General features: G+C 50.4%; 35 non-coding genes across 35 annotated transcripts; 9 read left to right on the forward strand and 26 right to left on the reverse strand.

Annotated features, from left to right (window-relative positions):
- Positions 1 to 6: 6 nt before the first annotated feature.
- On the reverse strand, positions 7 to 80 carry Trnai-aau (transfer RNA isoleucine (anticodon AAU)). Its single transcript has one exon. It is a non-coding gene; the product is annotated as a tRNA-Ile (tRNA).
- Positions 81 to 262: 182 nt separating this feature from the next.
- On the reverse strand, positions 263 to 335 carry Trnat-ugu (transfer RNA threonine (anticodon UGU)). Its single transcript has one exon. It is a non-coding gene; the product is annotated as a tRNA-Thr (tRNA).
- Positions 336 to 484: 149 nt separating this feature from the next.
- Positions 485 to 577, forward strand: Trnai-uau (transfer RNA isoleucine (anticodon UAU)). Its single transcript is given in 2 exon segments — positions 485 to 522; positions 542 to 577. It is a non-coding gene; the product is annotated as a tRNA-Ile (tRNA).
- A 124-nt stretch (positions 578 to 701) lies between these two features.
- On the reverse strand, positions 702 to 775 carry Trnai-aau (transfer RNA isoleucine (anticodon AAU)). The gene has a single exon. It is a non-coding gene; the product is annotated as a tRNA-Ile (tRNA).
- Positions 776 to 1,172: 397 nt separating this feature from the next.
- Positions 1,173 to 1,265, forward strand: Trnai-uau (transfer RNA isoleucine (anticodon UAU)). Its single transcript is given in 2 exon segments — positions 1,173 to 1,210; positions 1,230 to 1,265. It is a non-coding gene; the product is annotated as a tRNA-Ile (tRNA).
- Positions 1,266 to 1,389: 124 nt separating this feature from the next.
- Positions 1,390 to 1,463, reverse strand: Trnai-aau (transfer RNA isoleucine (anticodon AAU)). Its single transcript has one exon. It is a non-coding gene; the product is annotated as a tRNA-Ile (tRNA).
- Positions 1,464 to 1,645: 182 nt separating this feature from the next.
- Positions 1,646 to 1,718, reverse strand: Trnat-ugu (transfer RNA threonine (anticodon UGU)). The gene has a single exon. It is a non-coding gene; the product is annotated as a tRNA-Thr (tRNA).
- A 149-nt stretch (positions 1,719 to 1,867) lies between these two features.
- Trnai-uau (transfer RNA isoleucine (anticodon UAU)) lies at positions 1,868 to 1,960 on the forward strand. Its single transcript is given in 2 exon segments — positions 1,868 to 1,905; positions 1,925 to 1,960. It is a non-coding gene; the product is annotated as a tRNA-Ile (tRNA).
- Positions 1,961 to 2,084: 124 nt separating this feature from the next.
- On the reverse strand, positions 2,085 to 2,158 carry Trnai-aau (transfer RNA isoleucine (anticodon AAU)). Its single transcript has one exon. It is a non-coding gene; the product is annotated as a tRNA-Ile (tRNA).
- Positions 2,159 to 2,340: 182 nt separating this feature from the next.
- Positions 2,341 to 2,413, reverse strand: Trnat-ugu (transfer RNA threonine (anticodon UGU)). Its single transcript has one exon. It is a non-coding gene; the product is annotated as a tRNA-Thr (tRNA).
- A 366-nt stretch (positions 2,414 to 2,779) lies between these two features.
- Trnai-aau (transfer RNA isoleucine (anticodon AAU)) lies at positions 2,780 to 2,853 on the reverse strand. The gene has a single exon. It is a non-coding gene; the product is annotated as a tRNA-Ile (tRNA).
- A 182-nt stretch (positions 2,854 to 3,035) lies between these two features.
- Positions 3,036 to 3,108, reverse strand: Trnat-ugu (transfer RNA threonine (anticodon UGU)). The gene has a single exon. It is a non-coding gene; the product is annotated as a tRNA-Thr (tRNA).
- Positions 3,109 to 3,257: 149 nt separating this feature from the next.
- On the forward strand, positions 3,258 to 3,350 carry Trnai-uau (transfer RNA isoleucine (anticodon UAU)). Its single transcript is given in 2 exon segments — positions 3,258 to 3,295; positions 3,315 to 3,350. It is a non-coding gene; the product is annotated as a tRNA-Ile (tRNA).
- Positions 3,351 to 3,474: 124 nt separating this feature from the next.
- On the reverse strand, positions 3,475 to 3,548 carry Trnai-aau (transfer RNA isoleucine (anticodon AAU)). The gene has a single exon. It is a non-coding gene; the product is annotated as a tRNA-Ile (tRNA).
- A 182-nt stretch (positions 3,549 to 3,730) lies between these two features.
- On the reverse strand, positions 3,731 to 3,803 carry Trnat-ugu (transfer RNA threonine (anticodon UGU)). The gene has a single exon. It is a non-coding gene; the product is annotated as a tRNA-Thr (tRNA).
- Positions 3,804 to 3,952: 149 nt separating this feature from the next.
- On the forward strand, positions 3,953 to 4,045 carry Trnai-uau (transfer RNA isoleucine (anticodon UAU)). The gene is given in 2 exon segments: positions 3,953 to 3,990; positions 4,010 to 4,045. It is a non-coding gene; the product is annotated as a tRNA-Ile (tRNA).
- A 124-nt stretch (positions 4,046 to 4,169) lies between these two features.
- On the reverse strand, positions 4,170 to 4,243 carry Trnai-aau (transfer RNA isoleucine (anticodon AAU)). Its single transcript has one exon. It is a non-coding gene; the product is annotated as a tRNA-Ile (tRNA).
- Positions 4,244 to 4,425: 182 nt separating this feature from the next.
- Trnat-ugu (transfer RNA threonine (anticodon UGU)) lies at positions 4,426 to 4,498 on the reverse strand. The gene has a single exon. It is a non-coding gene; the product is annotated as a tRNA-Thr (tRNA).
- A 366-nt stretch (positions 4,499 to 4,864) lies between these two features.
- On the reverse strand, positions 4,865 to 4,938 carry Trnai-aau (transfer RNA isoleucine (anticodon AAU)). Its single transcript has one exon. It is a non-coding gene; the product is annotated as a tRNA-Ile (tRNA).
- Positions 4,939 to 5,120: 182 nt separating this feature from the next.
- On the reverse strand, positions 5,121 to 5,193 carry Trnat-ugu (transfer RNA threonine (anticodon UGU)). The gene has a single exon. It is a non-coding gene; the product is annotated as a tRNA-Thr (tRNA).
- Positions 5,194 to 5,342: 149 nt separating this feature from the next.
- On the forward strand, positions 5,343 to 5,435 carry Trnai-uau (transfer RNA isoleucine (anticodon UAU)). The gene is given in 2 exon segments: positions 5,343 to 5,380; positions 5,400 to 5,435. It is a non-coding gene; the product is annotated as a tRNA-Ile (tRNA).
- Positions 5,436 to 5,559: 124 nt separating this feature from the next.
- Trnai-aau (transfer RNA isoleucine (anticodon AAU)) lies at positions 5,560 to 5,633 on the reverse strand. The gene has a single exon. It is a non-coding gene; the product is annotated as a tRNA-Ile (tRNA).
- Positions 5,634 to 5,815: 182 nt separating this feature from the next.
- Positions 5,816 to 5,888, reverse strand: Trnat-ugu (transfer RNA threonine (anticodon UGU)). The gene has a single exon. It is a non-coding gene; the product is annotated as a tRNA-Thr (tRNA).
- A 149-nt stretch (positions 5,889 to 6,037) lies between these two features.
- On the forward strand, positions 6,038 to 6,130 carry Trnai-uau (transfer RNA isoleucine (anticodon UAU)). The gene is given in 2 exon segments: positions 6,038 to 6,075; positions 6,095 to 6,130. It is a non-coding gene; the product is annotated as a tRNA-Ile (tRNA).
- A 124-nt stretch (positions 6,131 to 6,254) lies between these two features.
- Positions 6,255 to 6,328, reverse strand: Trnai-aau (transfer RNA isoleucine (anticodon AAU)). Its single transcript has one exon. It is a non-coding gene; the product is annotated as a tRNA-Ile (tRNA).
- A 182-nt stretch (positions 6,329 to 6,510) lies between these two features.
- Trnat-ugu (transfer RNA threonine (anticodon UGU)) lies at positions 6,511 to 6,583 on the reverse strand. The gene has a single exon. It is a non-coding gene; the product is annotated as a tRNA-Thr (tRNA).
- A 366-nt stretch (positions 6,584 to 6,949) lies between these two features.
- On the reverse strand, positions 6,950 to 7,023 carry Trnai-aau (transfer RNA isoleucine (anticodon AAU)). The gene has a single exon. It is a non-coding gene; the product is annotated as a tRNA-Ile (tRNA).
- A 182-nt stretch (positions 7,024 to 7,205) lies between these two features.
- Trnat-ugu (transfer RNA threonine (anticodon UGU)) lies at positions 7,206 to 7,278 on the reverse strand. Its single transcript has one exon. It is a non-coding gene; the product is annotated as a tRNA-Thr (tRNA).
- A 622-nt stretch (positions 7,279 to 7,900) lies between these two features.
- Trnat-ugu (transfer RNA threonine (anticodon UGU)) lies at positions 7,901 to 7,973 on the reverse strand. The gene has a single exon. It is a non-coding gene; the product is annotated as a tRNA-Thr (tRNA).
- Positions 7,974 to 8,122: 149 nt separating this feature from the next.
- Positions 8,123 to 8,215, forward strand: Trnai-uau (transfer RNA isoleucine (anticodon UAU)). Its single transcript is given in 2 exon segments — positions 8,123 to 8,160; positions 8,180 to 8,215. It is a non-coding gene; the product is annotated as a tRNA-Ile (tRNA).
- A 124-nt stretch (positions 8,216 to 8,339) lies between these two features.
- Positions 8,340 to 8,413, reverse strand: Trnai-aau (transfer RNA isoleucine (anticodon AAU)). The gene has a single exon. It is a non-coding gene; the product is annotated as a tRNA-Ile (tRNA).
- A 182-nt stretch (positions 8,414 to 8,595) lies between these two features.
- On the reverse strand, positions 8,596 to 8,668 carry Trnat-ugu (transfer RNA threonine (anticodon UGU)). The gene has a single exon. It is a non-coding gene; the product is annotated as a tRNA-Thr (tRNA).
- A 149-nt stretch (positions 8,669 to 8,817) lies between these two features.
- On the forward strand, positions 8,818 to 8,910 carry Trnai-uau (transfer RNA isoleucine (anticodon UAU)). Its single transcript is given in 2 exon segments — positions 8,818 to 8,855; positions 8,875 to 8,910. It is a non-coding gene; the product is annotated as a tRNA-Ile (tRNA).
- A 124-nt stretch (positions 8,911 to 9,034) lies between these two features.
- Trnai-aau (transfer RNA isoleucine (anticodon AAU)) lies at positions 9,035 to 9,108 on the reverse strand. The gene has a single exon. It is a non-coding gene; the product is annotated as a tRNA-Ile (tRNA).
- A 182-nt stretch (positions 9,109 to 9,290) lies between these two features.
- Trnat-ugu (transfer RNA threonine (anticodon UGU)) lies at positions 9,291 to 9,363 on the reverse strand. Its single transcript has one exon. It is a non-coding gene; the product is annotated as a tRNA-Thr (tRNA).
- Between the last annotated feature and the right edge of the window lie 99 nt (positions 9,364 to 9,462).

The following is a 9,462-nucleotide window of genomic DNA, read 5'->3' on the forward strand; positions in this document are numbered from 1 at the left end:
GTAAAATGGCCAGTGTGGGGCTCGAACCCACGACATTCGCGTTATTAGCACGACGCTCTAGCCGACTGAGCTAACCGGCCGTGAACGCGTGAACACGGACTCACTTCCTAAGTCAACTCTAAGCAAAATACTTTTATTTTTTTACTCAAAACGTTACCGTCATATTTCTCACGCTTTGATACGAGTCCAAGCAATGCAAATAGCCGCAACCCGCTCGAAAGAGGAGTCATGTTAGGCCAACTTTAAACGGACATTCCCTGAAAGCCCTCGGAGAGATTTGAACTCTCGACCCCTGGTTTACAAGACCAGTGCTCTAACCCCTGAGCTACGAAGGCACGCGATCCTTGCCAAATACGAAAAGTCGGTGCATCAGGCAAAACAGGCCAGTTGCAACGTGTACTTGCCATAAAGTGATACCGTCAATGCCCTACTGGACCATGACTATTCTAATCACGGACCTCAGCTTTCCCGTTAACATCCACGGGCTCCAGTGGCGTAGTCGGTTAGCGCGTCGTACTTATAAGTCAGTATCGACAAAGACATGCGAAGATCGGGAGTTCGAGCCTCCCCTGGAGCAAGGTTTCTTTTCATGCGCCGTCAACACACGCCACAGCACGGGCAGATCACCAGTAAAATCTAGCAACGTGGCAGTGCACCCAGGTTGTTTTGATCCCGTCAACGTGACGGCAAAGCCCGTAAAATGGCCAGTGTGGGGCTCGAACCCACGACATTCGCGTTATTAGCACGACGCTCTAGCCGACTGAGCTAACCGGCCGTGAGCGCGTGAACACGGACTCACTTCCTAAGTCAACTCTAAGCAAAATACTTTTATTTTTTTACTCAAAACGTTACCGTCATATTTCTCACGCTTTGATACGAGTCCAAGCAATGCAAATAGCCGCAACCCGCTCGAAAGAGGAGTCATGTTAGGCCAACTTTAAACGGACATTCCCTGAAAGCCCTCGGACAACTCTCGACCCCTGGTTTACAAGACCAGTGCTCTAACCCCTGAGCTACGAAGGCACGCGATCCTTGCCAAATACGAAAAGTCGGTGCATCAGGCAAAACAGGCCAGTTGCAACGTGTACTTGCCATAAAGTGATACCGTCAATGCCCTACTGGACCATGACTATTCTAATCACGGACCTCAGCTTTCCCGTTAACATCCACGGGCTCCAGTGGCGTAGTCGGTTAGCGCGTCGTACTTATAAGTCAGTATCGACAAAGACATGCGAAGATCGGGAGTTCGAGCCTCCCCTGGAGCAAGGTTTCTTTTCATGCGCCGTCAACACACGCCACAGCACGGGCAGATCACCAGTAAAATCTAGCAACGTGGCAGTGCACCCAGGTTGTTTTGATCCCGTCAACGTGACGGCAAAGCCCGTAAAATGGCCAGTGTGGGGCTCGAACCCACGACATTCGCGTTATTAGCACGACGCTCTAGCCGACTGAGCTAACCGGCCGTGAACGCGTGAACACGGACTCACTTCCTAAGTCAACTCTAAGCAAAATACTTTTATTTTTTTACTCAAAACGTTACCGTCATATTTCTCACGCTTTGATACGAGTCCAAGCAATGCAAATAGCCGCAACCCGCTCGAAAGAGGAGTCATGTTAGGCCAACTTTAAACGGACATTCCCTGAAAGCCCTCGGAGAGATTTGAACTCTCGACCCCTGGTTTACAAGACCAGTGCTCTAACCCCTGAGCTACGAAGGCACGCGATCCTTGCCAAATACGAAAAGTCGGTGCATCAGGCAAAACAGGCCAGTTGCAACGTGTACTTGCCATAAAGTGATACCGTCAATGCCCTACTGGACCATGACTATTCTAATCACGGACCTCAGCTTTCCCGTTAACATCCACGGGCTCCAGTGGCGTAGTCGGTTAGCGCGTCGTACTTATAAGTCAGTATCGACAAAGACATGCGAAGATCGGGAGTTCGAGCCTCCCCTGGAGCAAGGTTTCTTTTCATGCGCCGTCAACACACGCCACAGCACGGGCAGATCACCAGTAAAATCTAGCAACGTGGCAGTGCACCCAGGTTGTTTTGATCCCGTCAACGTGACGGCAAAGCCCGTAAAATGGCCAGTGTGGGGCTCGAACCCACGACATTCGCGTTATTAGCACGACGCTCTAGCCGACTGAGCTAACCGGCCGTGAACGCGTGAACACGGACTCACTTCCTAAGTCAACTCTAAGCAAAATACTTTTATTTTTTTACTCAAAACGTTACCGTCATATTTCTCACGCTTTGATACGAGTCCAAGCAATGCAAATAGCCGCAACCCGCTCGAAAGAGGAGTCATGTTAGGCCAACTTTAAACGGACATTCCCTGAAAGCCCTCGGAGAGATTTGAACTCTCGACCCCTGGTTTACAAGATCAGTGCTCTAACCCCTGAGCTACGAAGGCACGCGATCCTTGCCAAATACGAAAAGTCGGTGCATCAGGCAAAACAGGCCAGTTGCAACGTGTACTTGCCATAAAGTGATACCGTCAATGCCCTACTGGACCATGACTATTCTAATCACGGACCTCAGCTTTCCCGTTAACATCCACGGGCTCCAGTGGCGTAGTCGGTTAGCGCGTCGTACTTATAAGTCAGTATCGACAAAGACATGCGAAGATCGGGAGTTCGAGCCTCACCTGGAGCAAGGTTTCTTTTCATGCGCCGTCAACACACGCCACAGCACGGGCAGATCACCAGTAAAATCTAGCAACGTGGCAGTGCACCCAGGTTGTTTTGATCCCGTCAACGTGACGGCAAAGCCCGTAAAATGGCCAGTGTGGGGCTCGAACCCACGACATTCGCGTTATTAGCACGACGCTCTAGCCGACTGAGCTAACCGGCCGTGAGCGCGTGAACACGGACTCACTTCCTAAGTCAACTCTAAGCAAAATACTTTTATTTTTTTACTCAAAACGTTACCGTCATATTTCTCACGCTTTGATACGAGTCCAAGCAATGCAAATAGCCGCAACCCGCTCGAAAGAGGAGTCATGTTAGGCCAACTTTAAACGGACATTCCCTGAAAGCCCTCGGAGAGATTTGAACTCTCGAACCCTGGTTTACAAGACCAGTGCTCTAACCCCTGAGCTACGAAGGCACGCGATCCTTGCCAAATACGAAAAGTCGGTGCATCAGGCAAAACAGGCCAGTTGCAACGTGTACTTGCCATAAAGTGATACCGTCAATGCCCTACTGGACCATGACTATTCTAATCACGGACCTCAGCTTTCCCGTTAACATCCACGGGCTCCAGTGGCGTAGTCGGTTAGCGCGTCGTACTTATAAGTCAGTATCGACAAAGACATGCGAAGATCGGGAGTTCGAGCCTCCCCTGGAGCAAGGTTTCTTTTCATGCGCCGTCAACACACGCCACAGCACGGGCAGATCACCAGTACAATCTAGCAACGTGGCAGTGCACCCAGGTTGTTTTGATCCCGTCAACGTGACGGCAAAGCCCGTAAAATGGCCAGTGTGGGGCTCGAACCCACGACATTCGCGTTATTAGCACGACGCTCTAGCCGACTGAGCTAACCGGCCGTGAACGCGTGAACACGGACTCACTTCCTAAGTCAACTCTAAGCAAAATACTTTTATTTTTTGACTCAAAACGTTACCGTCATATTTCTCACGCTTTGATACGAGTCCAAGCAATGCAAATAGCCGCAACCCGCTCGAAAGAGGAGTCATGTTAGGCCAACTTTAAACGGACATTCCCTGAAAGCCCTCGGAGAGATTTGAACTCTCGACCCCTGGTTTACAAGACCAGTGCTCTAACCCCTGAGCTACGAAGGCACGCGATCCTTGCCAAATACGAAAAGTCGGTGCATCAGGCAAAACAGGCCAGTTGCAACGTGTACTTGCCATAAAGTGATACCGTCAATGCCCTACTGGACCATGACTATTCTAATCACGGACCTCAGCTTTCCCGTTAACATCCACGGGCTCCAGTGGCGTAGTCGGTTAGCGCGTCGTACTTATAAGTCAGTATCGACAAAGACATGCGAAGATCGGGAGTTCGAGCCTCCCCTGGAGCAAGGTTTCTTTTCATGCGCCGTCAACACACGCCACAGCACGGGCAGATCACCAGTAAAATCTAGCAACGTGGCAGTGCACCCAGGTTGTTTTGATCCCGTCAACGTGACGGCAAAGCCCGTAAAATGGCCAGTGTGGGGCTCGAACCCACGACATTCGCGTTATTAGCACGACGCTCTAGCCGACTGAGCTAACCGGCCGTGAACGCGTGAACACGGACTCACTTCCTAAGTCAACTCTAAGCAAAATACTTTTATTTTTTTACTCAAAACGTTACCGTCATATTTCTCACGCTTTGATACGAGTCCAAGCAATGCAAATAGCCGCAACCCGCTCGAAAGAGGAGTCATGTTAGGCCAACTTTAAACGGACATTCCCTGAAAGCCCTCGGAGAGATTTGAACTCTCGACCCCTGGTTTACAAGACCAGTGCTCTAACCCCTGAGCTACGAAGGCACGCGATCCTTGCCAAATACGAAAAGTCGGTGCATCAGGCAAAACAGGCCAGTTGCAACGTGTACTTGCCATAAAGTGATACCGTCAATGCCCTACTGGACCATGACTATTCTAATCACGGACCTCAGCTTTCCCGTTAACATCCACGGGCTCCAGTGGCGTAGTCGGTTAGCGCGTCGTACTTATAAGTCAGTATCGACAAAGACATGCGAAGATCGGGAGTTCGAGCCTCACCTGGAGCAAGGTTTCTTTTCATGCGCCGTCAACACACGCCACAGCACGGGCAGATCACCAGTAAAATCTAGCAACGTGGCAGTGCACCCAGGTTGTTTTGATCCCGTCAACGTGACGGCAAAGCCCGTAAAATGGCCAGTGTGGGGCTCGAACCCACGACATTCGCGTTATTAGCACGACGCTCTAGCCGACTGAGCTAACCGGCCGTGAGCGCGTGAACACGGACTCACTTCCTAAGTCAACTCTAAGCAAAATACTTTTATTTTTTTACTCAAAACGTTACCGTCATATTTCTCACGCTTTGATACGAGTCCAAGCAATGCAAATAGCCGCAACCCGCTCGAAAGAGGAGTCATGTTAGGCCAACTTTAAACGGACATTCCCTGAAAGCCCTCGGAGAGATTTGAACTCTCGACCCCTGGTTTACAAGACCAGTGCTCTAACCCCTGAGCTACGAAGGCACGCGATCCTTGCCAAATACGAAAAGTCGGTGCATCAGGCAAAACAGGCCAGTTGCAACGTGTACTTGCCATAAAGTGATACCGTCAATGCCCTACTGGACCATGACTATTCTAATCACGGACCTCAGCTTTCCCGTTAACATCCACGGGCTCCAGTGGCGTAGTCGGTTAGCGCGTCGTACTTATAAGTCAGTATCGACAAAGACATGCGAAGATCGGGAGTTCGAGCCTCCCCTGGAGCAAGGTTTCTTTTCATGCGCCGTCAACACACGCCACAGCACGGGCAGATCACCAGTAAAATCTAGCAACGTGGCAGTGCACCCAGGTTGTTTTGATCCCGTCAACGTGACGGCAAAGCCCGTAAAATGGCCAGTGTGGGGCTCGAACCCACGACATTCGCGTTATTAGCACGACGCTCTAGCCGACTGAGCTAACCGGCCGTGAACGCGTGAACACGGACTCACTTCCTAAGTCAACTCTAAGCAAAATACTTTTATTTTTTGACTCAAAACGTTACCGTCATATTTCTCACGCTTTGATACGAGTCCAAGCAATGCAAATAGCCGCAACCCGCTCGAAAGAGGAGTCATGTTAGGCCAACTTTAAACGGACATTCCCTGAAAGCCCTCGGAGAGATTTGAACTCTCGACCCCTGGTTTACAAGACCAGTGCTCTAACCCCTGAGCTACGAAGGCACGCGATCCTTGCCAAATACGAAAAGTCGGTGCATCAGGCAAAACAGGCCAGTTGCAACGTGTACTTGCCATAAAGTGATACCGTCAATGCCCTACTGGACCATGACTATTCTAATCACGGACCTCAGCTTTCCCGTTAACATCCACGGGCTCCAGTGGCGTAGTCGGTTAGCGCGTCGTACTTATAAGTCAGTATCGACAAAGACATGCGAAGATCGGGAGTTCGAGCCTCCCCTGGAGCAAGGTTTCTTTTCATGCGCCGTCAACACACGCCACAGCACGGGCAGATCACCAGTAAAATCTAGCAACGTGGCAGTGCACCCAGGTTGTTTTGATCCCGTCAACGTGACGGCAAAGCCCGTAAAATGGCCAGTGTGGGGCTCGAACCCACGACATTCGCGTTATTAGCACGACGCTCTAGCCGACTGAGCTAACCGGCCGTGAACGCGTGAACACGGACTCACTTCCTAAGTCAACTCTAAGCAAAATACTTTTATTTTTTTACTCAAAACGTTACCGTCATATTTCTCACGCTTTGATACGAGTCCAAGCAATGCAAATAGCCGCAACCCGCTCGAAAGAGGAGTCATGTTAGGCCAACTTTAAACGGACATTCCCTGAAAGCCCTCGGAGAGATTTGAACTCTCGACCCCTGGTTTACAAGACCAGTGCTCTAACCCCTGAGCTACGAAGGCACGCGATCCTTGCCAAATACGAAAAGTCGGTGCATCAGGCAAAACAGGCCAGTTGCAACGTGTACTTGCCATAAAGTGATACCGTCAATGCCCTACTGGACCATGACTATTCTAATCACGGACCTCAGCTTTCCCGTTAACATCCACGGGCTCCAGTGGCGTAGTCGGTTAGCACGTCGTACTTATAAGTCAGTATCGACAAAGACATGCGAAGATCGGGAGTTCGAGCCTCCCCTGGAGCAAGGTTTCTTTTCATGCGCCGTCAACACACGCCACAGCACGGGCAGATCACCAGTAAAATCTAGCAACGTGGCAGTGCACCCAGGTTGTTTTGATCCCGTCAACGTGACGGCAAAGCCCGTAAAATGGCCAGTGTGGGGCTCGAACCCACGACATTCGCGTTATTAGCACGACGCTCTAGCCGACTGAGCTAACCGGCCGTGAACGCGTGAACACGGACTCACTTCCTAAGTCAACTCTAAGCAAAATACTTTTATTTTTTTACTCAAAACGTTACCGTCATATTTCTCACGCTTTGATACGAGTCCAAGCAATGCAAATAGCCGCAACCCGCTCGAAAGAGGAGTCATGTTAGGCCAACTTTAAACGGACATTCCCTGAAAGCCCTCGGAGAGATTTGAACTCTCGACCCCTGGTTTACAAGACCAGTGCTCTAACCCCTGAGCTACGAAGGCACGCGATCCTTGCCAAATACGAAAAGTCGGTGCATCAGGCAAAACAGGCCAGTTGCAACGTGTACTTGCCATAAAGTGATACCGTCAATGCCCTACTGGACCATGACTATTCTAATCACGGACCTCAGCTTTCCCGTTAACATCCACGGGCTCCAGTGGCGTAGTCGGTTAGCGCGTCGAACTTATAAGTCAGTATCGACAAAGACATGCGAAGATCGGGAGTTCGAGCCTCCCCTGGAGCAAGGTTTCTTTTCATGCGCCGTCAACACACGCCACAGCACGGGCAGATCACCAGTAAAATCTAGCAACGTGGCAGTGCACCCAGGTTGTTTTGATCCCGTCAACGTGACGGCAAAGCCCGTAAAATGGCCAGTGTGGGGCTCGAACCCACGACATTCGCGTTATTAGCACGACGCTCTAGCCGACTGAGCTAACAGGCCGTGAACGCGTGAACACGGACTCACTTCCTAAGTCAACTCTAAGCAAAATACTTTTATTTTTTTACTCAAAACGTTACCGTCATATTTCTCACGCTTTGATACGAGTCCAAGCAATGCAAATAGCCGCAACCCGCTCGAAAGAGGAGTCATGTTAGGCCAACTTTAAACGGACATTCCCTGAAAGCCCTCGGAGAGATTTGAACTCTCGACCCCTGGTTTACAAGACCAGTGCTCTAACCCCTGAGCTACGAAGGCACGCGATCCTTGCCAAATACGAAAAGTCGGTGCATCAGGCAAAACAGGCCAGTTGCAACGTGTACTTGCCATAAAGTGATACCGTCAATGCCCTACTGGACCATGACTATTCTAATCACGGACCTCAGCTTTCCCGTTAACATCCACGGGCTCCAGTGGCGTAGTCGGTTAGCGCGTCGTACTTATAAGTCAGTATCGACAAAGACATGCGAAGATCGGGAGTTCGAGCCTCCCCTGGAGCAAGGTTTCTTTTCATGCGCCGTCAACACATGCCACAGCACGGGCAGATCACCAGTAAAATCTAGCAACGTGGCAGTGCACCCAGGTTGTTTTGATCCCGTCAACGTGACGGCAAAGCCCGTAAAATGGCCAGTGTGGGGCTCGAACCCACGACATTCGCGTTATTAGCACGACGCTCTAGCCGACTGAGCTAACCGGCCGTGAACGCGTGAACACGGACTCACTTCCTAAGTCAACTCTAAGCAAAATACTTTTATTTTTTTAATCAAAACGTTACCGTCATATTTCTCACGCTTTGATACGAGTCCAAGCAATGCAAATAGCCGCAACCCGCTCGAAAGAGGAGTCATGTTAGGCCAACTTTAAACGGACATTCCCTGAAAGCCCTCGGAGAGATTTGAACTCTCGACCCCTGGTTTACAAGACCAGTGCTCTAACCCCTGAGCTACGAAGGCACGCGATCCTTGCCAAATACGAAAAGTCGGTGCATGAGGCAAAACAGGCCAGTTGCAACGTGTACTTGCCATAAAGTGATACCGTCAATGCCCTACTGGACCATGACTATTCTAATCACGGACCTCAGCTTTCCCGTTAACATCCACGGGCTCCAGTGGCGTAGTCGGTTAGCGCGTCGTACTTATAAGTCAGTATCGACAAAGACATGCGAAGATCGGGAGTTCGAGCCTCCCCTGGAGCAAGGTTTCTTTTCATGCGCCGTCAACACACGCCACAGCACGGGCAGATCACCAGTAAAATCTAGCAACGTGGCAGTGCACCCAGGTTGTTTTGATCCCGTCAACGTGACGGCAAAGCCCGTAAAATGGCCAGTGTGGGGCTCGAACCCACGACATTCGCGTTATTAGCACGACGCTCTAGCCGACTGAGCTAACCGGCCGTGAACGCGTGAACACGGACTCACTTCCTAAGTCAACTCTAAGCAAAATACTTTTATTTTTTTACTCAAAACGTTACCGTCATATTTCTCACGCTTTGATACGAGTCCAAGCAATGCAAATAGCCGCAACCCGCTCGAAAGAGGAGTCATGTTAGGCCAACTTTAAACGGACATTCCCTGAAAGCCCTCGGAGAGATTTGAACTCTCGACCCCTGGTTTACAAGACCAGTGCTCTAACCCCTGAGCTACGAAGGCACGCGATCCTTGCCAAATACGAAAAGTCGGTGCATCAGGCAAAACAGGCCAGTTGCAACGTGTACTTGCCATAAAGTGATACCGTCAATGCCCTACTGG

The sequence above is a fragment of the Hydractinia symbiolongicarpus genome, chromosome 4 (assembly GCF_029227915.1).
Source record: "Hydractinia symbiolongicarpus strain clone_291-10 chromosome 4, HSymV2.1, whole genome shotgun sequence".
Lineage (NCBI taxonomy): Eukaryota > Metazoa > Cnidaria > Hydrozoa > Anthoathecata > Hydractiniidae > Hydractinia > Hydractinia symbiolongicarpus.